General features: G+C 39.3%; 1 protein-coding gene and 1 pseudogene across 1 annotated transcript in view; both read right to left on the reverse strand.

Annotated features, from left to right (window-relative positions):
• LOC137235148 (glutamate receptor ionotropic, kainate 1-like) overlaps nt 1-20,592 on the reverse strand; it is a 2,828,327-nt gene extending 2,807,735 nt beyond the window's left edge. The window contains exon 1 of the mRNA XM_067758305.1: nt 20,406-20,592. The gene's annotated coding sequence lies outside the window, so the exon portion shown is untranslated. The remainder of the gene's footprint in view (nt 1-20,405) is intronic.
• Nucleotides 16,454-27,077, reverse strand: part of LOC137235157 (DNA-directed RNA polymerase II subunit RPB1-like) — a 31,723-nt pseudogene continuing 21,099 nt past the window's right edge.

Here is a 27,077-nt window from a genome sequence, read left to right on the forward strand (position 1 = left end):
AACGTGACTGAATGACGGACGGACATGTGTCAGGTTCGGGGGCACTGTAAGAAGTAGGAGTTACCACAGTGCCCATGGCTTCGCGCAAGTTGCGCTGAAGAGGGTGGGAGGACTCCACCTGACAGGACAGGCCTTATCCTTGTTATTACATTCCTTTTCTATTAGATTCCCCCCTTAGAATTTACCACCGAATTCCAGATCATGTTTCCTTCTCTGTATCCTTTCCAACAAATGCAGGTATGAACCTATTTTGTTGTTCATGCGGCTGTGAGTGGGGGTGGTGAAAAGAATCCGCCCAGGACGGCGAGCTCGCTGGGGCCCGCGAGCATACCTGCTTGCCGCCACTCCTTACCAAAGAAACATGCAGCTACATGACACATTCATAGCAGCTTCGCTAACATTTTTCTTTTCTTTGTTGTTGCATTTACTTGCATAATGCCCTTTCTTACCGCATACAAAACATTTACCATTAAATTTCTGCTGCGTTCTCTTATTGACATTTTCACGAGCTACGAGTGCTTGCTGTCCACCAATTTCCGATGCTACGACCTGCCTTTTACGCCGTTCTAACTTTTTAAAATTTGGTAGATCATCGCGCGTCTCAATCGCTATTACAAAATTCTCGTACGATTTAGGTAAGCTTGATAACAGAATTATACTTAACAATTCATCTTGTATTGAAATACCAGTCTCCGCCAACTTATCAGCCACTTCGGTAAAAGAATTCAGAAATATTTGTACATTCTCTTCCTCGCCCATTTGCTTGCTTAACAGCTGTTTGTACAATGAAACCTTTTTTACTGGACTCGGAGGTTTATGCACCTCCTTTAATTTCTGCCATGCTTCTGCTGATGACTTGCGGTTCTTGATGTAAATAAGTTGATTTAACTTCACACTGAGAAGAATCGTTTCCAACGCTTTTTCGTCATTTACTGTCCATAATGCCAATTCGTCTGCATTTGTAGGCTTCGCTTCATTTACCACTTTCCACAAACCACCATGGATCAGCACACTTCTCATCTGTACAATCCACGTTTCATAGCTGGACACATCCAGTTTTTCAAAGCATAAAGTGATGATGATGCCATTTTATATTACACAAATTTCTTATGGAAACTTCTGGGCACATAACCTAATGAAAACTGCGCAAATTTATAATACCTTTCAATTCAGTAGTTTATTAAGAAGTCAGAAAATAGATTCAAAGTACAGTGTTCCAATGTTCAACAGAACTCAATGACTATAACAATAAAATGGATGAAACATTAAATGACCTGACGATGTATAGAATTCAGAGACAAGATACCACTTCAAAATTACAAAATAAAAACAATGGTCTTTGTAGATAAACTTTTTAAAATGGAAGTAATTTCGAAGGCAGATAGAAATAAACTTACGGCTACAACGGCCCTACCGCCACGGATATATGGTGTGCCGAAAATCCACAAGGAAGAACACCATTAAGACCGATATGCTCGGCCACGGGATCACCAGCACACGCACTCTGCAAATACGTTGCAGATATTTTGAAAAATGTCACCACCAGTTCATTATATAATATAAAGAACACACAAGACTTTAAAAAATATCAATAACTCTTATATTTATGAGAATGAAAAGATGATATTCTTTGACGCAGTTTACTGTCCCCTAGTATACCAACACATCTAGCAGGTGACATAATAAGAAATAAATGGACAGCAATAGAAAAATATACGAAAATACCTGAGAAAAAGTTCATCGAAATATTAAAGTTCTGCATTAAAGATATTCGGTATTTTAAATGTAATGAAACAATATATAAGGATTACCGATGGGATCACCAACCTCCCCAATAATTGCAGATATTGTAATGGAAGAACTGTTGGACAATGCGATGAACAAATTAGCACGAAAACCAAGATTATTAACTAAATACGTGGACGATCTTTTTGCAATAATCAATGAAAACGAGGTACAAAACCTACTTGACGCACTAAATTCCTTTGACAAAAATATTAAATTCACTACGGAACTCGAGGACGACGGAAAATTACCCTATCTAGATGCAATAGTAATACGACAAGGAAATCAACTGAAGTTAATGTGGTATAAGAAGTCTATAGCATCGGGTAGAATTATAAATTATTATTCTAAACATCCCAAAAATATGATCATAAATACGGCAATGGACTGTATAAGACGAATGATGAATATTACAGATAACACTTACCATAATGACATAGAAATTGAATTAAAGATATTGTTAAAGGCCAATGATTTTCCTGATAAAATTATAAAAACTCTTTTAAAAAGATATAAATCACCAAATAGTCAACGTAGAGAGGAAAACAAGAAAATATTCAAGACGGTAACTTATGTACCTAAATTATCTGAGCGCCTATCAACATCTGACATCTATAATAAAGAAGATATTAAAATTGCACACAAACTTATGAGCACTTTAAAAAGTATGTTTAACCAAACTAAATCGAAAATACCGCAAATGGAAAAAAGCAACATTATTTATCAAATCCCGTGTAACAGAAACGACAAGTAATTATGCAGCAAAGTGTATGTTGGAACAACTAGATCTAAATTAAAGACTGGATTAGCACAACATAAATCAGATTTTAAATATTGTAATGATATAAATATAAATAACCAAAAAAACCCCACTTATGACCCATTGTGCAACGAGAGAGCACTGCCCGAATTTCGATAAAACAAAAGTACTCCAACAAGAACAACAATATGGAAAGAGATTCACCGTGGAAATTTTACATATACTAAACACACCAACTAACACAAGAATTAACTACAAAACAGATGTAGCAAATACCGCGCTCTTCTATATGCATCTAATAACAAACAAAAATAGTTAACAACTCCACGTAGAAAGGGAAAGACGTGACAAAAATCTATGTTTTTAATGTTTAGGAAGTTTTGTTAATAATTGATAATTGTTGTTTGATGTAATTATATGTTATTTTTTGTTCTGTTTTTTTATAGTTCACCCTGAGGACGGTTATCGTGCATAACTGAAATGTATTGGTAAAAATTTAAAACATCTGTGTTTTATTTTCCAAATCATCAGACCTCAAGCCAGCAAATAAAAACTTATGAAATAGAAAGGTCGCCAAACTAATATTTTCAACTTCTTTTCATTACAGAATATCTCGCTTTGTTGCAGCACGCAAGAGGTTGGAACATGGCCCGGATTACTTTCCAATACCATGCCGCATCTGCAGCAACAATCACGGCATCAGGCTTTGCCCCCACACAAGCGTCGCAATCGTACAAATAGAGATTTCCGCACTAAAGTCCATCGGCGTTTGGGAAGCCCGATATCCCCTTCTTCTCCACAGGAAGATTGGCGACAACGGCTCTGTTTTGGCAAGATGCCTAACTTTTCCGCATCTGATTGCGATCCCCCAATGCGATACTCGATACTCGACTTTAACTTATAGCCACCCACACCATCACCGTCACATGCATGTGCATGCATGTACATGCACGTGTATGTGTGCTTTTTGTCAGCACTCATGCATATGCATGTCGGGGTTGATGTGTGGGTGTTCTAACCTTTTAAAATCCATTTCTAAAACTCTTTCTTAGGAAATACTTTGCAGATGCGAATAAAGTTCTGTAAAAGTACGAGCTTGTTCTGAGACTGAATGACCCTTGAAAAGAGTAACTATTTTTTGTGAAACAATGGGTACCTCCTCTCATGCTCTTAATGTGTAGTGCTGTGGGAGGTCACCATTAGAGGAACTGTATATCAAATATACGTGAATATTCGAATGTATATGAATGTCGGGACAGTGCATCGGTTGCACTTAGTTGTTGGGTTCTGTTGTCCTCGTGCCTTTGGCCGAATGCATATGTGATCTGTGGTAGACGTGGGTCTGCGTTAGGGCTCTGGTGTCCTCGCTCGGGGGAGCGAGTGAATTCGGTTTGACTTTTGGCAATTTGAAATATAATATGCCGAGGGCCTTTATGTTCTGCGGCAGATATCGGATCTGCGTTAGGGCTTTTCTGGTATCCTCGTTATGGGATAACGAGTGAATGGGATGGTTTCTGGTGTCCCCGCTCGGGGTGAGCGAATGAATTTGGGGTTGATTTTGTAAAAATAAAAAAATAAAAAAATGTTTTGAGGCAGATGGGTGATCTGCACTAGGGTTGTTGGTTGGCCTCGTTTCGGGTGAACGAGAGCTGGGTTTAATTTTTTGAAAGTAGGGAAATGGAGGAACGGAGGGATTGTTAGGAGGAGCTCTTAGCCTTCTCGCAATCCGTCTTCTCCGTTGGAAATCAGTTTGACCAAAGGTCGTCGGACTTGACCCTTCTCGGTTTTGAGGTCGACTACGCGAACTCGGTTATCTTCGCCGGGCTGTACGTTTACAACTCTACCTAGCCTCCATTCGTTGGGAGATAAGTTGTCCTCTTTGAGGACAGCCAGATCTCCTACTTTTATATTCTGTCTGGGATGCTTCCACTTCACTCGTTTTTGAAGTTCGGATAGATATTCGATTTTCCATCGCTTGCAGAAAGTGTGATGGAGGGCTTTGAGTTTCTGCCACCGATTGATCATCGAGGCAGGGTTCTCATTAGCATCCGGCTCTGGCGGATCCAGTAGGTGGCTGCCCGTGCGGAAATGTCCTGGGGTGAGCGGCTCTAGGTCCGTCGGGTCATTGGATGCCGGGCTGAGCGGCCGCGAGTTCAGGCATGCCTCGATGCGGCAAAATAGTGTATGGAATTCCTCGAAGGGGAATTTGTTTGGTGAGGCTATCTTTTTGAAGTGGCTTTTGAAGCTTTTCACTCCAGCCTCCCACAGCCCTCCCGTATGGGGAGCGCCCTCAGGGATGAAATGCCACGTGAGTGACTGGTGGCTGTATTTTGAGACAGTGTTCTCTGGCGCTTACGAGATGAAAGTCTTGAGTTCTGATCGTAAGGATCGTGACGCTCCGACAAAGTTCATACCGTTGTCGGAGTACATATTTTTTGGGCATCCGCGCCTAGATACAAAAGTGGAAAATTCCGCGAGAAATGATGGTGTGCTGAGGTCAGAAGTGGCCTCCATATGAATTGCTCGTGTGAAAAAACACAAGAAAAGGCAAACATAGCCTTTGGATAGGCGAAGCCCACTGCCGCGGTAACTTTTGATGTAAAAGGATCCGGCGAAGTCGACTCCAGTATTCGTGAGAGGGTATGGGAGAATACCCATAAGTTGGGTTTGAGAACGCTTTCGGTGTATAGCGCAAACTTTGCAATTGTGAACTGTTGCCCTAATCATGGTTTTGATGTTAGGTATCCAGTATTGGGTGCGTATCAGACGTAACATGAGTTGGTTTTCCCCATGCAGAGTTTTTTGATGACATATTAAGACTGTCAGATGGGATAGCCTGCAGTTGTAAGGGAGGAAGATGGGGTGGCGTTCATTAAAAGCTAAGTCCTTTGACGCCCCGAATCGCCCTCCTACCCGAATGATGCCATGTTGGTCTAGGTAGGGATTAAGTGAGAGTATTTCACTTTTCCCTTCAATTGGTTATCCGGCCTTTAAATCTTTATATTCTGAACTGTAATGTTGTTTCTGATATATTTTAATTAAAATTCGTGTAGTGGCCTTAACTTCATCAGGGGAGATTAAGTGCGCAATGACATGGAATGAATTTTTTGTTTCGGGGTAAGTTCTTCGGTAGAACCTCATAACGTATGATAGCACCCGTAAAGCCCTAGGTAGGTCAGAAAAGCGTTGGAGAACATCGGTTTTATGTACGGTTGTCGGTGCGCAGGTCTTCGCCTTCTTTTCCTCTACGGAGGTGATGTAGTCATTTTCTTGTGCTGGCCATTGGGAAGTGTTTTCTTGCAGCCAAGAAGGACCCTGCCACCACATCGATATGTTGGCCAATTCAGACGCAGGTAACCCTCTGCTACATAAATCTGCTGGGTTTGATTCTGAATTTACGTGCGGCCAGTCCTTATTTCCGACCATGTCGATGATCTTGGTGATCCGATGTGCGACGGAAGTGGACCAAGAACAGGGTGGTTTCCTTATTCATGCAAGGACATGGTTGAATCCGTCCAAAGGTGGACTTTCCCTGGTCCCAATTTGAGATTCCTGAAAATTGATTCGGCGATTTCCGCTAACAGCACGGCTCCGCAAATTTCCACACGTAGAAGAGAAAAAGTTTTCACTGGGGCTACTCGGGTTTTTGCTAACAGCAGGTTTGTCCAGATGTCATTATCCGTTTTCACGCGCATGTAAACGGCTGCTGCATAAGCCTTCTCGGATGCGTCACAAAATCCATGGATCTCGATGTCGGTTCCTGGTTAAAAGTTGACCCATCTAGGTATCTTGATTTTATCGATTTCATGGTGTTGGTCGGTGAAGGTTTTCCATCGTTCTAGCGTACTGGTAGATACTGGTTCGTTCCAAGCGGTGCCTTCTAACCATATACTCTGTATGAGTATTTTTGCCACAATGACCATTGGTGCCAGCCATCCTAAGGGATCGTACAGTTTGGCGATTGCTGATAGTATCGCTCTCTTCGTAATGTTTTCCGGGTTGTCCAGCGTCCCTGCTTTAAAATAAAATAAATCTGAGTGGGCATTCCATCGAATGCCTAATGCCTTCACTGAACTGGTATCTTCGAATTCCAGGAAGTTTTCACTGAGGAGGTGTGCTTTGGGGATGCCCTTAGAATGTCCTCTGAATTGGATGTCCATTTGCGAAGTGGAAAACCCGCTGAGTGTAGGACTTGACGAATTTTATCTCTGACTTTATTGGTCGATGTGAACGTATGTCCACCCGCCAACACGTCATCTACATACATGTATTCTCGCAGTATGCTAGCCGCTGTAGGGTGTGAATTTGATACGTCGTCTGCCAGTTGTAGGAGCGTACTTGTCTCGAGATATGGAGCGCAATTCACTCCGAAGGTAACCGCCTTTAATTCGTAAAGACTAATAGGGTCATTCGGGGAAGCACGATGCACAATACGCTGAAATTTGGTGTGATTTTCGTTCACCCAAATTTGTCGATACATCGTCTCGATGTCGCTATTGAAGACGAAACGGTATAGTCTCCATCGTAAGATTAATATGGGTAAATCGGCTTGAATAACTGGGCCTGGGAGTAGAATATCGTTTAAGCTAGTGCCATTCACCGTAGGGCTCGAGGCATTAAATACTACGCGTAGCTTGGTGGTTTTACTTTCTGCTTTTACAACGGCGTGGTGGGGCACGAAGTAATGATCCGGATCGTCGGATGGGATATTCTTTTTTAATTTTCCCATATGTCCGAGCGTTTCATATTCTGATAACACTCGAACACACTCTTTACCCAAATCTGGGTTTTTTATTAGCCGCCCCTCATTCCGGAAGAATTGAAAGCATGCACGCTTCAGGGATGGTCCTAAGTTAATATTGTTAGGGTAATCCTTCCGGAAAGGTAGTGACACGGTGTACCTTCGACTCTCATTTCGTTTCGTTGTTTCCTTAAGTAATTGTTCGCAGTACCTTTCCTCTTCATTTAATATTTTATTTTTGGGCACATTTTCTAACTCCCAGAAAGCTTTCAGTTGATTGTCCAACGCAACCTCGTTATAGAAGGACATGATGCTTTTCGTTGGATTCGGTGCTTCGATACGACCGGTTAGTATCCAACCGAACACTGTCTCTTGGGCCAGAAGTGTGTTAAGCACGTTTTTCTTAAGGCCACTTAATATGATTTGAGGATATATGTCTCCGCCAAGTATGAGGTCTAGGTTTTCGTTGACGTCGAACCTCTTGTCCGCCAAAACCAAGTGTGGGAATGCCTGCATAGTCATTGCGTTGATATGGCAGGATGGAATATTCCCAGTAAGTTAGGTAGAACGAGAACGGGTGTAGTCAGGCTGAAGCAGGGATCCACTGGTGAACGTAATTCGATGTTGGATGCTTATTTCACCTGAGCTGACACCGCATTTGTGATGCCTGAAACCTGGGCATGCATTTTCTTCGCTGGCAAATTGATTCTGCGTTTCAGTCTTTCAGTTATGAAGGAACATTCAGACCCAGAATCAATTAATGCCCGCGCGGAGAAGTCGGTACCATTATGGTGAATGTGTACGCGAGTAGTTCCTAATAGCACACCTGTGCTGGAATTGGCATGGCGGGATTTGACATTCTGGTTCGTAGAGGAAGGTGGTTGTGCCGACTCCTGTCTTTTCCGTGCCTGTGCCGAAGTTGAAGGAGCATTATACGCATTTTTGAAAGGATTGCGCACCGCCGGTTGCTGAAGTGTGCCCGCATGCAGGAGCGTGTGGTAACAAGAGTGGCATTTGGAACAGTTATACGAACTGGTGTGTCTTGGGGATAAACAGTACAGGCAGCCATTTGTGGATTTAACGAATTTAATCTTTCTCCCGGGGTTAAATCGCAAAACCGTCAACAGTTGCGTAATCTGTGCTCCGTAGATTTGCACATTTTACACATTGGTTTTGTTGTTTGCTTGGATACTTTTGTTTGAAAAGCACCAAGTCTTTTCGCAGGGGTTTCCGTAGATTTTCGCGACGCGTCTGATTTTTGTACTTTAGAAGTGGCTTTCCCTGTGAAACCAACGTATTCTCTCGTGATTTTGTGGAGCATAAATATGTGATGATCGCATCCCAATTTGAAACATCTGATGGGTTTTAAGGGATGCCAAACAATTATTTATGTCGCGCTGTAAAGTTTTAATTGAGCTGCCGCACTCGCTATCTATCTTTTCACAGATTAAGTAAAATTTGTAGTTGTGAGTTTACGAGAATCCGTTTATTCTCGTGTCTCTTACATATGTTTTTCCAGGCTGTTTCGAAGCCTTCGTTTGTCAAGGGACATTTCTTTACGATGTCCTTTGCCTCACCTTGAGTTTTTGATTGAGGTGGAACAACTTTTCTACTGAACTTAGGCGACTGTTGTTTTTGTAGATGGCCGTGAACAGGTCACGCAACGTTGGCCAAGATAGGTAGTCACCCTGGAATACCTCAGTATCGCAAGCTGACAGGCGGATACTGTGTTCGCGCGCGCGTTCTCCCTCAGGTAGAACCTCCCTATCTTTTTCCTCCTTCAATTTAGCTTGAATTCCTGCCATGTTGGACATGCATCGCAAGAATACGGTATATGCTGTCTTATGCTTGATATTGACCGCTGAAATCTTGTTTGCGTCAAGCGTGTCTGAGTCAAGCAACTCATCAATTGCGGTCTCTGCTTTCGCCCCCTGGGCTTGCAACTCTTTTTGCTGTATTGCCATAGTGTATTCAGTGTGTTATTTGTTATTATAACCAAAAAATGTGGCAAGAAATAATGCACTTACTTTGAACTTTTTGGCGATTTGTATACTGGTGCTGAAGTTATGATGTGGAAAGTGGTGTTGCAGTGCTTTTGATTTTGTGGTTGGTGGTCCATTGGTTGACTGGCTAGTAATTGCATAGATAAATTCTATTTACAAATTCGTGCTGTATATCACCAGTGTATTGCGAAGAAATTGTTGGGTTACTGGGTAACTTCGTTGGTGCGTATCACCAAAAAAAATGCAAAAACGCCAATTGTTATCCGGAAGGTAACTTCTTAGTGGACTGTATGGAAGGTTATGCTGGTTTCTTAAACGGTGAGTAGGGACCAAATGGTAGGCCGGGGTGCGTCTGATCCTTGCGAGAGGTGGGCGCACCGGGTCGATCTCAATGAACGGATTTATGCGGGAATAAAGTAAGAGAAAAGACGAGAATTTCTCGTTATAAATTGACAGAGTTTATTTAGTAAATATATACAAAAAACCGAGATTACAATATTACCTGAAGAATACGTAGAAGAACGGCAGAGATCGCTGGCGGCAGATGCGTATTGTACGGCTTTTGAAATCCAAGAAGCCGGTTATATCGAAAGCTACAGCCGTTTTCCTGCAAAATCCTCCGTTTTTTGGAGGGGAAAGGCACCCACACATCAACCCCGACATGCATATGCATGATTGCTGACAAAAAGCACACATACACGTGCATGTACATGCATAATTTAAAGTCGAGTATCGAGTATCGAATTGCAAAGTTGCATTGGGGGGATCGCAATCAGATGGGGAAAAGTTAGACATCTTGCCTAAACAGGCTCGGAATCAAATACTTTCCGAACGTCCCACCGTTGCAACAGTCACCGAGCGTCGAATACAGACAACCCGTGTACGCCTAAAGAGTCTAATCAAGCTAAGGAGAGCAACTCCCTCGTCCTCCAACGCGCCGCACCGAAAGGCTTTCATAGCGGGAGAATATCTTCAATTTCCTCTGCACCAATTTTGACCACCCTCGAGCCGATAGCACATACCGCCATAGTCAAATTGGGTCCGGTGGCCGACTTCACCTTGTGTGGGCACAGATTGACCCATGTTCGCCGAATACTACCATCGACAAACGGGAAATACAACTGAATCGTGCAGGGGGTGGCCGCAGTAACATTCTGTGGCAATCATAGCTAACCGATCGGATCTCGACACTGGCGACGGTAGTTAGGGTCGTACTCGAAAATAAGTCCAAGAACAAATCTGGACCAAAAGATTGCTACGCCATTGATATCCATGCGATTAGCATGAATGCAATTTTATGTTTCGTCGCCTATTCGGCTCGTAATCGGCGCAGACGTGTACGCTAAAATCATGGTGAGCTGTACACCAACTTCATCAATAGGAAGCCTGCTTCTGCAACCGACCATATTCGGTGTGGTCATTTCCGGTTCCACGACAGGCTAGCAGCAACAACATCTTTCTTTTTTTAGAAATTGTTCTTTTAAATTTGTTATTTAAATTTCAAATTCTTAAATACATATGTATGTAAAAATTTTCCGTCGATTAGTTTCGTAAGTCAAGTTTGCTGTTTTCAAAATTTTCAAATTGTTAGATTTTAATTTACATATGTAATTGCTATTAAATATTTCTTATGGTAGATTATTTTTTTTTTCAATTTAATGTTCATTTCATAATATCAAGTCAAACGTTGAACCGGCTGGTGTCGGTATTTCGAATATTGCCCATGGCAAGGAAGCCGGCATGTTTAGGCCAGTTAATTTCCGCCCACGACTTAATTATTTTTTCGTTTTTCAGCAAGCAACGGCTAAGCATTTTCTTTTGTTAAGAGAGAAAATTCCGGGTTCGTCTCTGATTTAGTTTGCATACCAACAAGTCACCAGCTTTTCCTGCGTTCTTCCATCTCTGGATATTCAAAATACAAACAAAACTTAAGTTCCTAAAATCCTTTTATTGTGATACTAATCCATATTGACGAAATGGAGACATACTTAATTTTTCTTACATATTTCTATGTACAATTACTAATTATCGTGTTTTTATTTCTTTTGGCAAAACACAATTGGTTTCATTACCGCCAACTTTGTCGAATATACTTTTATCTAGAATTGAAAAAAAGTATAAGAAACTTTGGAGAACGGAGATTTTTAAATTGCTCCTACCCAAACCTACAAAAATATTTTTTTTATAAGAAAAAGCAAACGTGCACTTGGTGTCTAAAATTTGTAGCGGCCCTCCTTCATAGGTTGATTTTTATATTGACCTGTAACCTTATTTCAGCAGTGTATATAATGAATTTTATTTCGCTGCTTGATATTACGATATTCATAGTATTTAAGATTCCCTCCACTCCTGGCAAAACTTAAAATTCGAAAACAAACCTGGAAAGACTGGTAAATGGATTTTTTCCAAATGCGTTTGTATTGAAACGAGACCAATATCACTAATTTATTTGTATTTAGGGCAACCTCAAACCGTGGACCCGCCAGGTCTTACCTTGGATCGTGGTAATTCGTCAATGAAAAGTCAATTTTTGGCATAATGTATTCAAACAAAATGTTCAAATTATGAAAGCTGGCAACGCCTCGACCCCAAAAGTACCGACTTTCCACCTCCTATCCTGGAAGAAATTCGGCTCAAAGAAGTCATACTCTCTCGGTTTTTTTGCGGGTTCCTTCTTTGTGAGTTAAATTAAGCTCAGCAATACAAGTTTACAAAAATTCCCCGAGCGCTTTTTGAGGAAATTGCATTTTAGTGCATTTCCATGTAATATGAATTACACTGTTTGGCAGTGAAAATATTCTCTTCACGAGATATACTTTAATTCGTTGGTCTAGTCGAGCACATAAAACCTGCATACTCAGGGTTTCTAACAGACAAAATTTTGGAGTTAGGACTCAAAAACCCCTTTTTCATAGGCTGATTCTACAAACAAGTGTGCAAACTGTTAATTTGTAAAATATCATATATATGACGTGTACATAATTGGCATCGATGACATGTGCAACTTATTCTTTGCACTGAATCAGCCCAATTGCGCTAGTTGGACTGTTTACTACTTGAGCAATTTGGTTAATTAAAAAAGAGAAATTTCAACTCTTATTCAAGAATTCAAACGTGGAGCGCACAAAAAATTAATTAGCTAGATCACCACCCTTGAAAAAATCATCGATGATGATGCAGCAAACACTTGAACAGGTATAACCCACTTCACAAATTCGATTTCAGCCAGGCAACGAAGGGCTCTTAGTCACAGTATGCGAACTAAAGTTTTATCTCACGTATTCCCACAGGCCGTACTTACATACAGTGATGATACTTCATATGCATTGCAAATGAGTCGAATCTAAAAAGACCGAAATAATCTCGAAAGCATAGTTTCGGTTGTGAAAAAGTCAATAAATACATTTCATTCAAATAATCACGAAAAAAAGTAGATATTGAATTAAGTCTCACTTTTCCACTAGCTCCAGTATCCCCAGCATTATTTCAGTATTCGGGAGGAATGAATCGTACCGAAAAATCAGCGTTGGCAAAACTTTTAACATCTTGCGCCAACCCAGTGTGTCCCCTTTTGTTAATGTGGATATAATCGACGGTTTCCGTTTTCATATCATCTTGGAGCCTTGCAAAGAGTATGTAACACTTCATAATCAGAAATTCTTCTAGTCTCCGATTGATACTTTCATCCATCTATCAAAGATCTTCAAAGGCAGACGTTCCATTCACTATACTGAATTCAACCACGTACAAATGACTTTGTAGGTGGCTTAAAAAAATTTCGTTTTAAAAAGTGCTTCGTGAGATACTTAGCAACTCATTGGGAGAATGGCGGAAAGGCGGTTGTTTTGCATGATAAGAAAGTATTCATAACAGTTGAGGAGCAATGTTTTTTGTTTTCAGTTTCAGAAATCCAAGTGGAAGGAAATTTAGAATGCCAGCACGAAGAGGCTGACGCAAGAATAATGTTTCATATATCGAAATTGGCGCCCAACTCAAAAGTTCTCGTAAAAGCATCGGACACTGATATTCTGATTATTTTACTAAGCAAATTTTAAAATTAGGAAGGTAATAAACTTTTTCCACAAGCGTTCGCTTCTCTGACTGAACAAACCGATGTATGTGATGAAAAAAAGATGGAAGTTCTACAAGAATTCAGTTGTAATAGGTATAATGTGAAATGCTGCGCCAGTGTCAACAATGCACGGTTACAAATTTTCATAAGGATGTACGGAACAACAAAAGAGAATGAGACATTTATGAAAAAAATTAAAGGCTTTGACTCAAGGACTATTCCACCATGCTGGAAATCCCTTAGGCAAAAATTATAAAGGCCAGCTTACGTCAGTTCCATGTGGCTAAACGCGACTGAATCAACTTGTGTTAAGTTTCCTGCGTAAGAATGTGATTGGTTAAATGATCACGGCATTTTTAAATCACGCTAGTTCGACGGTGGAACGGTACCTCTTGATGTTGGCGAGGTGTTGTGATTTTATATGAACAGTTCGGAAAAAAATGTGGAGACTAGACTTGATGAAATAATGTTGTCCGTAGATGAATGTAATATAGAATAAGTACTTTTTGCACAGTTAAAATAAAACAAATAAGGAAGCTTAAGTTCGGGTGTAACCGAACATTACAAACCGTAGATGGTTTTTAAGTTGTTATTTAATTCCATATCAATGCTTTTGGGAAATATCGACCAAATTGTCGACCAAGGGTGACGTTTTTTGGAACGATATTCCTTCATCCTTTGTCAAATAAGGGAAAATCACCATGTAGGAAAATGAACCTAGGGTAAGCCTGGAATGTGTTTGTATGGCATGGTATCAAATGAAAGGTATTAAAGAGCATTTTTAAAGTTAGTGGGCCTTATTTCTATAGGTTGACACCTTTTCGAGATATGGCCATAAAGGTGGACCAGGGGTGACTCTGGAATGTGTTTGTACGATATGGGTATCAAACGAAAGGTGTTAATGAGTATTTTAAAAGGTAGTGGGCCTTAGTTATATAGGTGGACACCTTTTCGAGATATGACCATAGAAGTGGACCAGGGGTGACTCTGGAATGTGTTTGTACGATGTGGGTATCAAATGAAAGGTGTTAATGAGTATTTTAAAAGGTAGAGGGCCTTAGTTCTATAGGTGGACGTTTTTTCGAGATTTCGCCATAAAGGTGGACTCTAGCATGTGTTTGTACAATATGGGTATGAAATGAAAGGTGTTAATGAGTGTTTTAAAAGGGAGCAGGCCTTAGTTCTATAGGTGGACGCCTTTTCGAGATATCGCCATAAAGGTGGACCAGGGGTTACTCTAGAATGTGTTTGTATGATATGGGTATCAAATTAAAGGTATTAGAGAGGGTTTTAAAAGGGAGTGGCCCTTAGTTGTATATGTGAAGGCCTTTTCAAAATATCGACCAAAATGTGGGCCAAGGTGACCCAGAACATCATCTGTTGGGTACCGCTAATTTATTTATATATGTAATACCACAAACAGTATTACTGTCATGATTCCAACGGCTTTTGATTTCGAAAAGACTACTCACTTCTCGCTGGAAGAAGCTACAGGCCTGCCAAAATACTGCCCTCAGAACTGTGACGGGTTGTCTTCTTATGTCCCCAGAACACCATCTACATTCTGAGGCGAGAATACTCCCCATTAGGGAGACAAATGGAATGCTAAACAAACTGTTGAATACCCAAAAACCTGGGCATCTTAACAGACATCTGAATGATGAGCCAATACCTCCCAGGGGCTTAAGGGTTCATATCCATAGGCATTATGAGGAAATACGGCACCTGAAAACACAGCTGTATGAAGCCAAAAAACCCAAGCAGGCCCTCAGTGAACTCCACAAACAGACGCCGGACCTCTATGCCAGGAATTGCCCGGTGAATCCTGTACTCAAAAAACAATACCCAAAACTTGCAGAAGAGGAACGCACACTCCCTAGGGAAACGCGAGCCACTCTAGCTCAACTTCGATCTGGATACTGTAACAGGTTATACTCTTACCTATCCAGAATCAACCCCGACATGCAAAATATATGTCCTGCATGTAACGTGTCCCTACATGACACCAACCATCTTTTCAACTATATTGTGGAACCAACGCCTCTAATACCCCACCCATTATGGTCCACCCCTGTTGAAACAGCAAGTTTCCTTGGACTCCAGTTAGAGGATATTGATGACAATTTGTGATCGGTCGCACCTATTGTATGGGGCGAAGCAGTGCTACAACAACAACAACAACAACCAGGAGAGACCATTTTCATTAAATAAACAAAAGAAACGGTACAAAACTAACACCCCTCTATAAGAAAGAAATAGTTAAAGGAAAAAACTCATCAACGGTTATTACAGAAGGTGGTAAAGCGGCTCATAACAGCCTAATAAAACAGAAATAACAAAAAAAATTATATTTAAAAAAGAAAAAATATATAACCGATTTTAATAAATTTAATAAATTTCCCTTATTTAATTCGAACTCTACTCAATCGAATTAAATTAATTCTAGAAAATTGGACGAAACTTAATTAAAATAAATTAAATTCATTTAAACGCAGCTTAAATAAGATTAATTTTAAACTCATTAAATAAAACAAGAAAAAAAAATTCATAAAATCTCTAATATAATATAAGACAACAAGTAAAGTTGTTTAAGTTCGGGTGCAACCGAACATTATATACTCAGCGCGAGCTTCAGTTGTACATGGTTTTCCAAAGTGTTATATATATAAAAAGTGGGCGTGGTTATCATCCGATTGCGCTCATTTTCAATACCAATCTATTCTGGGTCCAGATAAGCTCGTGTACCAAATTTGTTGAAGTTATCTCAATATTTACTCATGTTGTCGTGTTAACGTGTAGACGGACGGACGGACGAACATGGCTAAATCAAATTTTTTTTCGATACTGATGATTTTGATATATGGAAGTCTATATTTATCTCAATTCCTTTATACCTGTACAACCAACCGTCGTTATCCAATTAAAGTTAATATACTCTATGTGCAAAGCACGCTGTGTATTAAAAGGACATAGATAACGAATTAATAATACAAATAAAGTTCAAACTAGAAGTAATTAAGGAAGAATTAATTAATTAAATTTTTTTTTTAATTAATTAGCTTATGCCATCCATTGCGCAAAAGTAAGTATAATTAATTCATATATCCTATCAGAAAAAGAAATTGAAATTACAAAAACATTGTTAGAAAAGGAAAATATACCGTTTATAAATTTAGATCCCTGCATAACTTTTTCATTTTCTTCTGGTAGGTGCACACATATTTTACAAAGTTTTTTCTAAAGTTGTATTTTGCGTCAAAAAACGAATCCAGTCACCATGTTTCATCCCTTTTTTCGTATTTGGTATAGAATTTTGACATTTTTTTCATTTTTCGGAATTTTCGATATCGAAGAAGTGGGCGTGGTCATAGTCGGATTTCGCCCATTTTAAATACCAAGATAAAGTGAGTTCAGATAAGTACGTGAACTAAGGTTAGTAAAGATATACCGATTTTTGCTCAAGTTATCGTGTTAACGGCCGAGCGGAAGGACAGACGGCCGACTGTGTATAAAAACTTTAACCGATTTCGCCCATTTTCCCAAAAAACAGGTGTCGTCGTAGAAGCAATGCCCTTACCCAATTTCTTAAGGATGTGTAAATTTTTGCTCAACTTTTGGCATTAATAGTATTCTAGACAAATTAAATGAAAAAGGGCCGAGCCACGCCCATTTTGAAATTTTCTTTTATTTTTGTATTTTGTTGCACCATATCATTATTGGAGTTGATTGTTGACATAATTTACTTATATACTGTAAAGATATTCAATTTTTTGTTAAAATTTTACTAAAAATTTCTTTTTTAAGTGGGCGCGTTCGTCATCCGATTTTTAAAATTTTTATTTAGAACACATATAGTAATAGGAGTAACGTTCCTACCAAATTTCATCAATATATCATCAACGACTGCCAAATTACAGCTTGCAACACTTTTAAATTACCTTCTTTTAAAAGTGGGTGGTGCCACGTCCATTGTCCAAAATTTTACTAATTTTTTGTTATGCGTCATAAGGTCAACCCACCTGCCAAATTTCATCGCTTTATCCGTCTTTGGTAATGAATTATCGGACTTTTTCGGTTATAATCCGATTTCGGTAATTTTTAATAGCGAACTGTGATGAGTGACCAGGAACTTACATACCAAATTTCATTAAGATACCTCAAAATTTACTCAAGTTATCGTGTTCACGGACAGACGGACGGACGGACGGACATGGCTAAATGAATTTCTTTTTCCGCCCAGATCATTTTGATCTATAGAAGTCTATATATTGTAAACAGCATTATATACTTGTACAAGAAAAACTTTGTAATTTTCAGGATATCATATATCATTTTGTTTTTCTTTTATCAATTTTGAGGTGTGAAGAATTAATTAGAAAAATATATATTGTACATTGAAGTCGTTGGAATAATTGATTACAATAAAACTTTCAATACAACCAAAATAATAATTTTATAACATCAGGTGTGATATATAGAAGTCTATATCTATCTCGATTAGTTAGTGCCGTTACGGGGTACCGTTATTCGAACAAAATTAAAAAATTGTTTTCATATAAATATATTCAACTAAGGCGCAGACTAATATATTTTTTCTTTAATTTATGTATACAGCTATGTTGGTTATTTCGTCATGTTTGAAATATGCATTAATAAATAATCTCTAAACCGTACGCGAAAATAATCTTTAGTAATTAATCTTTTTGAATAGTGCAAGCAATTGTGAACTTAAAACCTGCACATTTTTTTTCCTGCCAGGAGTATGATAATAGTTTGAGAAAATAGAGATGACCCTTACTGCAAAACTTCAGATCGGTGAAAGATGTAACATATAGTGCGCCACCTTTGAACCGACTTGCCAAGGGTTTCTTCCAGAATAGGAGGTGACAAGCCGGTACTTCTGGGGTCGGGGCGTTGCCAGCTTTCATAATTTTAACATTTTATTTGAATACACTATGCAACTTATTTTGGTGTAATTGATCCTTCTTTGAACCAACTGGCCAAGGGTTTCTTCCAGGATAGGAGGTGGCAAGTCGGTTTTTTTTGGGGTCGGGGCGTTGCCAGCTTTCATATTTTGGACATTCGAATGCACCATGCAACATATTTTCGCCGAAAATTTACTTTTCATGGACAAATTACGACAGCCTTACCAAGTCCACGGTTTGAGGTTGCCCCAAATACCAGTAAATGAGTTATACTGGTCCCATTTCAATACAACATGCAACATGTTTTTTGCAGTGGGCTCCCCTACTATATGCTATCCCATTAGATGCAAATTATAATGGTTCGAGCTCGTCGTTTAACACGTCACATTGCTCTTTTGCCTGCATGCGAGCTTAGAAAACCTGAATTTCGCTCGAAAATAGTTTCTAAGCCGATAAAGATGCCAATCGAATCGAATGGTAAACACCCGGAACGCAACCGATATTAGCGACACTAGCGTTATCTTTTCTTAAGCCCCTCAAAGTTTTAACATCCAGCTCAAATGCATTCACTGTTCTTAAAAGTGAATCTATACCAAACTGGGTATATAGAGTCACCAAAATTTAGCAAAAAAAAGCTAAAAAGAGCTAAACAAATTTCTAAAAAAACTAAAGAAAACCTTAAAGCTTAATTGCAATTTTTCATGCTAAACGGAGAAAAAAAAGCTAAATCTAGCTTGAAAAAAGCTAAAATGACAATACTAATTAGAATGCAAAAATGTTGTGTGCGCGAAAAATAGTGTGAGACATGCTTCACAAAATTGTAGTAGGCACTTTCACTACTCATCCCAGCTGCATGTGTTAAACTACCACTGCCTGTATGTATTATTTAAAATATTTGCAGATTTTCAATTTAGCTAATATTTTAAGAATTTTCATTCACTCTCTAAAACTGCATCAGCGTATTTTGTATGCTTGGATTATCTTAAAAATTGTGTTAAAGTTTGTGGTGTGGTGAAAGTGTCCTACCATAATTTTGTTACGGACCTCTATGCGTTGCAAACTGTGAGTACCGAAGAAGATTTAATGAAGAGCTGTACGAGCTTTACATAGACATCAAGATAGTCCAGCGAATTAAAATGTAGCAGCTACGGTGGCTAGGCCATGTTATGTGAATGAAAGACGATGCTATGGCTAAGAAAGTATTTTCTATCGAAACCTGCCTATGGAAGCAAAGGATCAAGTAGGAAGCGATTTAAATTCCCTTGTTGTGCAAATTGGCTCAAGTGAACCCAACGGAGAAGCGATTGGCGCTCCTTGTCCGACGGTCATTACCGGTTAAACGAGTAAGCGCCAGTTAAGGAAGTACATAATTAAAATTCCTTCACCGTTTTCTTTCTCATTTTAAATACGAAACTTTGGGAACTTAGTACCGAAAGCGTGTACTATTCTCTAACTTAATTTAAGCGAAGCCGCGGGCTTGTTGTTGTTGTTGTTGTTGTTGTAGTAGCAGTGCTTCGCCGCGGGCTTCTTCAATGTTTATAAGTCACAGCACATAGTATTGAATACCCAACAAACACCGAGGTTAGATAAAGGCTAAAGGAGATAAAGATTAGATAACTATCCTTGTTCTTGATCTTACAATATTAGAGGACGAATCGAGAAGCTCTGGAGAAATATAGCATTCCCAAACATAATGGGAGTAATTATCAGTTCGAGAAAAATTATGGTTCTCCAATCGAACTCCAATGTATTTCTCTAATGAGTTTCTAATATTAATTCGATTTTCAATAGTTCTCCAATCATTCCCAAGTCATTACTAATGTAGTTCTCTAAAAATTTTCTCGAGTCGAAATTTCATTAAATAGAAACGTGCCCACATAAAAATTCTCTACCGTTAGAGACAATGTTTGCTGGACAGTTTTAGAGGGTTCAAGTATTATTATTATTAATATTATATAATAAATTTTTGAGCCTGACAAACAAGCACTAGCTGCTATGGCTATCGGCTCGTATGTACATATGTATATACACAGATGTTTATCCGTATAAAGAATAAACATGCCTTTGTGAATAAAACCCAGCTTTGTTTTGTGTAAGCTTACAAGGAAATTTATATTACCAAACCGTTCTCTATCGTGTCTGATTTGCTTTGTCGAATATTTTATAGAAAAGATTTTACACAAATTTTTACTAGTTAGATATAAAACTTTGTTATAACATTCACCGTTCCAAGTAAATTCCTTAAAGGGATATTAGAGATTAATGCTAAAGTCTATACACTCCCTTTGTTTTCCCGACCACTTAAGGGTTGCAATATGCTACCAGATTTCTAGAAGAATTAGCAATGTGCGCTTGCAGTAAACACAACTGCTGATCAATTGTTGGTTGATAAATTTCTGAAGGTACCGTTGAGTATTAATAACCCACCCATAGTATTAATGTTACGTCAAATCACTGAGCATAATTTTATTCCGATACATTTCCTCAACGCGTTTATTGATAGTTCCTGAACATTTTAAATTGTTGGATATGAATAAGACTTTTACTTATAATATTTTAATGAAGTGTGAAAATAATTTAAGAAAAAACATTTCACTGGGCAGTTAGCTCAACTCTACGTTAAAAAAAATCGACCACTCAACTGACGGAAACAAGTTTACAACGTTTCGAAAAAAGTTGTTTGCGCTAATAACTTCCAATAATTAATTGTTAACTACCAATATTTAAAATTGTTTTAGTTTGTCGGTTAATGGACTTTCAAGTTAATGGAGGCTCTTAAGATTAGAAGCGAAATTTCACATGTAAATAAAACTTTCGTGCCATTTTTCCAAACTTCAAAACTCATATATACATACTCGTACGTTATTCCTGTGTAGTTTGATATATATTTTTTAAATATTTGAAAAGTGTGATATTTGAAACAAAGTTTTTAATTATAGGTACTTTTGATTTATGCACTCCTAGAGTGACGACGTCTCCCCCGTTGCACTTCAAAATTCTGCAGTTAAACTGTAATGGATTAACTGGTAATATCACGGAGATAGTCGATTTCATGAAGCGACACAACATCCGCATTGCTGCGATTCAAGAGACTAAACTCACAGCAAGATCTGCTCTGCAGACCTGTTCTGGGTACAATGTCCATAGAAAAGATCGCGAGAGCGGGAATGGAGGCGGTCTCGCGTTTATCATACACCACTCAGTGCAATATCATATATTTGATCCCGACATCAGCCGCAGGGACAATGTCCTGGAACGTCATGGCTTATCTGTCCGGTCAGGCGATGTAAACCTAGAAATTATCAACATCTACATCCCTCCTGCCACCTGCTGCCCCATTGAATACCGCCCTAATATTAGTGCGTTACTCACTGGCGACAATCGCATTATCTTAGGCGATTTCAATGCCCATCACGACCTATGGCATTCAAACTTGCAGGCGGACAGCAGAAGAGAGGTGAGATGTTGGCGGATCAAATAGAAGAAACGACGTTCTGCACAATAAACGGAGACGCCCCCACTCGTATGGTAGGAAGCTGTCACAGTTCGCCAGATATCGAATCCGTCCAAGCACAATGACAAAATTTCCATCGCCTTTGGCGATAAAGTGCTGTCGGATGCGAAAAAATGCGCGAGCGCCTTTTGCCGACAATATATAATGCATTCTACGGTTGACAAAGCTAGACGGAGGCCCAACAGACACGCGCACAAACACAAATTCAGCGCGTCCCCAATTACCATCACTGCCAAAGAGGTTGAGGATGCCATCGGTCGAGCTAAACCATCTAAAGCGGTGGGCCCTGACGGCATAGCCATGCCGATGCTTAAAAGCCTAACAAATGAGGGTTTTAAATATTTAGCACATGTCTTCAACCTGTTTCTTTCCACTTTTATCATTCCCGAAAAATGGAAAATGGCCAACGTGGTCCCGCAACTAAAGCCTGGGAAACCAGCTAACATAGGAGAGTCCTATCGCCAGTAACTAAGACGCTTGAAGCCATTTTACTGCCCCATTTCAAGCAAATTCGCCACTAGCCTCTCATCGGCATGGCTTTAGAAAACTACACAGCACTACCACTGCGCTAAATGCCTTTAGCACCCAGATAAATTGCGGCTTAAATCAAAACCCCCACCATAGAACAGTACTCGTTGCGCTAGACATATCAAAAGCTTTTGATACGGTCAACCATGGCACGTTACTGCAAGACCTGGAAGGGTCTACCCTTCCAGCAAATTATCTCGGTGGACGGCAGGCATCCGTGCAATTTCGAAACGAAACATCTAAACCAAGGTGACTTAAACAAGGGGTGCCACAGGGCGGTATCCTATCCCCACTATTGTTTAACTTCTACATATCAAAGATACCTTCGCCACCAGAAGGAGTTACTATCGTTTCCTACGCCGATGACTGCACAATAATGGCCACAGGCCCAGGCCCACAGATCGATGAGCTATTTAAACACAAATTTCTCCAGTTTCTTCACCTCGCGAAACCTGACATTATCACCGACTAAATCATCGGCGACCTTATTTACAACATGGACGTCCCAAATGTCGACCATTTTGAACGTCCACGTCAATGGCACTACGCTACCGACTGTCCTACACCCCACAATCTTGAGGCTGACGTTCGATCAGGATCTACATTTTGGTGAGCATGCAGCCGCAATTGTACCGAAAATCCAGAGCCGTAATAAAATCCTCAAATCTCTTGCTGGCAGTACTTTGGGGAAAGATAAAGAAACGCTTATTACCACTTACAAAGCAATTGGTCAGCCGATTGCATGCTATGCGTCCCCGATATGGTCGCCAAGCCTAAAGATTACCCACTGGAAGAAGCTGTTTTAACCGCAAATAAACTCGCTCTCTCTTTGGGGGAGTAATTCGGATATGGCCAGCACTTTGTCGGATATGAGTCCTCTACGTTCAGGTAATAACCCAACCGCCAGGGGAGGGGTTCTTGACCCCTACAACCTTCAGGCATACCTTATCGCGGATGTATTCTAAACTCCATAGCTGTAGAGCTATGTATTGCGCTCAACCAACCCCTTGAATCCCTAAATGTACGTCGGTCGCCATGGTATGGAGATCGTAGATTCACGGGGAAAAGCACCAACATACATAGGAAAAGCTTTTCTAAACGGGATATCTCCTCGGCATAAGTTTGGCAAGCTATGAGCAGGAAACTTCAGTTAACTTCACATTAAGAATTGACAATTGACTGTCAATGTGTCGAATTTGCTTACAAAGCAGTGAAGAAGGCGAAGAGATGGTATCTATTTTTTATCAAGATGCAGATTGTATCCGTTTATACGAGAAGATTGAAAATTGTTAGCTGTCGTCAAAAACGGTCTCAAATGTCTTGGCCAGTTAGTGGCAAATTTGTTGTAGTGAACTAACAAAATAGGGCACAACTCTTATTGCTGGATTTTCATACCTAGATTCCACATGGAGTTTAGTGAGAAGACAGCAATTTTTTTTCTTTTTTCCTTTATTTCTTTCCTTAATCCAAATAAATAAATGTCTGAAAGCATATTTGCTTCAATACAACGCAAAAACTTATCATCCTCCATTTTATCGACGGCCTCATCTTCATCTTGGAACTTGGTTTCTTCATTGTTCATATTACGTATGCGAAGTACTAATTTATCTGCATTATCGTCATTGGAAGTACAATTCAAATCATCACCAAAACCAGCATTAATCTTTTCAGCAATTTGTTCCATGGTTGATTTCTTATCTATAATATGGACGTTTACGATCCAATTCAACACGTAATAGCGTGAAATGCGTGTTGGGTCAAAATCGGGCATTTCATAGTAAACATTCACGAATTCTTGATCTTCTGAAATCACAGCTCGCTGTGGATCGGAATCATAGTAAATGGCTGTGATAGCTGTTACTTTACACAATGTGGTGTGTTCTAAACGGCACAGCACATTCTTTGCTTTCTCAGCACCGCCTGTGTGGAAAACAGTTAGTGAGGAAGCCTTTGGTTTTTTTTAGAAATATTAATAATTTCCTTGAGGCGAGGTACACCCATTGTTACGTTCTTCGATGATACACCCGCAAAATGGAAAATGTTGAGTGTCATCTACAATACAAATAAAAAAAATAAGTAAGACAAATATTTATGAACACACAATAATTACGCACCTGTAAGCAGGTTCACCCAAACTCTGTGCAGCCAAAGCACCCACCATTTAAGCAGGATTCGCTTGTGCTTGTTGAAATCGTGTTTCAATCTCTCAAGTAAGCAATGCGCTTTACCTTCGAATCACCATTGGGGAAAATTACACGCAGCGTTTCACGATCGCGACACAATTGATCCCATTCAATTTCCAATTCGGGCAATGCCTTACCGCTTTCGCTCAACTCTTTAATTACATCATCTGCAAAAACTTTACGAATATAACGTTCATTTGAACAATAAAATTAGAATCTTTTCTGTAATGTTTTATTCGATAGCTTAACGGTAGGTAGATTTTGAAATTCTACTGTTTCACCAGCCAAACCATCTTCGCCATAACGCAACTGAATCACAATGATCCACAGAGTTACGTACTGTGCCATCATAGTTAACCATAACAGACTCCATAGCCTTTATTAGACGACGTTGGATGTAACCAAATGCAGCAGTATCGATAAGACCTTCACGACCACCCATAATATGAAAATAGAATTCTGATGGCGTTAGACCGGCAATGTATGAATTTTCTACGAAATCACGTGACTCAGGACCGTAATCGTCTTTAATGAAATATGTCAAAGTACGTTTGCGAAAATCATATGATATACGTTTACCCTCAACGTTCTTGACCCACACAAGCAATAACCTGTGAGATATTAATAATGGAACAGTTTTTTCACGAGCATCGTTTAGTTACGATTGACTTGATTTTCGAAAGCTTGACGCAAAGTATTACCTGTAAGTGAAAAACAAGTTTAAGATATAAAAAGAAATTGTATTGCAAGTGATTTAATGCGCCAGGTGTTGGTTCCAATTCCATGTTGTGCGCTTTTTGAATAACGGTTATGGCATCATATTTGGCTTTCTTAATTGCCACCTGCATTATATGTTTGAGGATCAACAACTGTATCACCAATGCCGATATTGTGACCTTCCAATAACAACCAATTGTTAATAAGAGCTTGAATATTACCGTAGAAACGGCCAGAAATATTAATTTGCTTAGGTGTTATATGTGTATTCTCCATCTCAGCACGCGTCTCCATACATTTTAGCACATGCAAATTCATTTCATCACTATCAAAATCAGAATTATATGGTGATGTGCATGACAAATTTATACGGGATGTTGACCAAGACAGCACTTTGACGCGATGTCCCATCATACTCATTTTATGTAGGGTGGGTTGACGATTGCAAATAACAAAATCCTCATCGTGTAAATGTCTTTCGACTTTATAGCCACATTGTAAATGCAATTCTGCAGGTTTAGGATGGAAACGCAAATCTATATGCTCACCATTATCACGTACAATATATTTAGCGGCAGAATATTGAGAATTACCACGCCATACTAACTCTTGCATTCGATCGATATTGAATGGTGTAACCAATTCTGAAAATGTTAAATTTTGTGCAATTGAACGTGGCACACCGACTTGATCGATACGCAAATTTGGATCTGGTGTTATGACAGTACGTGCTGAGAAATCAACAATTTTACCCATAAAATTACCACGTATACCCCCTTCTTTACCCTTCAAACGTGCTTTAATCGCTTTTAGTAGTTTTCCAGATTTTTTCATAGCACGCGGCATACCAGGCATATCGTTGTCAACCAAAGTTTCTACATGCAATTTTTATCTCTTTACTTGATTTGCATAGCAAAAAAGAACACGAATATGGCGCGTAGCAGCAGCATTCAGCTCCATCTTTGAACCACGGCGATTTATTTACTTGCCCAGCATATGTATTTTATCTTTGATTAATTTTCGAAGTTCTGTAACCATAAGCTCATGTGATTCTTTGAATATTGATGCGACATCACATATAAGCATTGCTTCGACTTCTGGCTTCAGCGACATATCTGCCATGAAAGAATTGAGTTCACGTGGTAGCGTTGGTGTTTTCCAGTTAGCTTTAATAGAATGGATCTGTGAAGAAATAATACAATTTATTCTAAAAAGAAAATACAGAAATGCATTTCTACTTACGTTCTCCTTTAGGAATGTCAAAGGCTTTTGTTGACTTTACAGTATTTTCATTATCGAGCTGCTGCTGCTTGTGATTGGCCGCAATGCCATCGAATATAGTGTTGTTATCAATCGGTTGCTGGAAGTTTTTCAGTTTTTGAAATGTTGGCGCGTTGTACTAAATTTGGTTCGGTAACCATTATGCTGGAAAATATCGATATCACCCTGACGGGTTACATTTGGATGCAGAATTTTCTCTTCCACTAAATATGTTCGCTCATGGCCATGGGTGACTACCATTGAAAATATGTATTCAAAATTTTGTTTCGCATCATTAAAGGATATATGAATATGTTGGGCAAGCAAAATATACTTTAATATTGCCTTATTATTGCAAATTATTATGAAGTCACACGCGAGCAAAATATGTATCTATTATTGCTCTTCTGGTATGGTCATTTCGAGATCACCCTTAATTTGAGCGATTTGGCGGGACTGTTACAACATTAATTACAGCATCGTTAACTTCAGGTGAAAGTTGTGGTGCCGATTTATCATTAAAGCGAATGCAAACATTATGCAATACTGCTGCTCCTACAATAATGTAAGTAACTCTAGTGACTTTTAT

The sequence above is a fragment of the Eurosta solidaginis genome, chromosome X, assembly GCF_040869045.1.
Source record: "Eurosta solidaginis isolate ZX-2024a chromosome X, ASM4086904v1, whole genome shotgun sequence".
Taxonomy (NCBI): domain Eukaryota; kingdom Metazoa; phylum Arthropoda; class Insecta; order Diptera; family Tephritidae; genus Eurosta; species Eurosta solidaginis.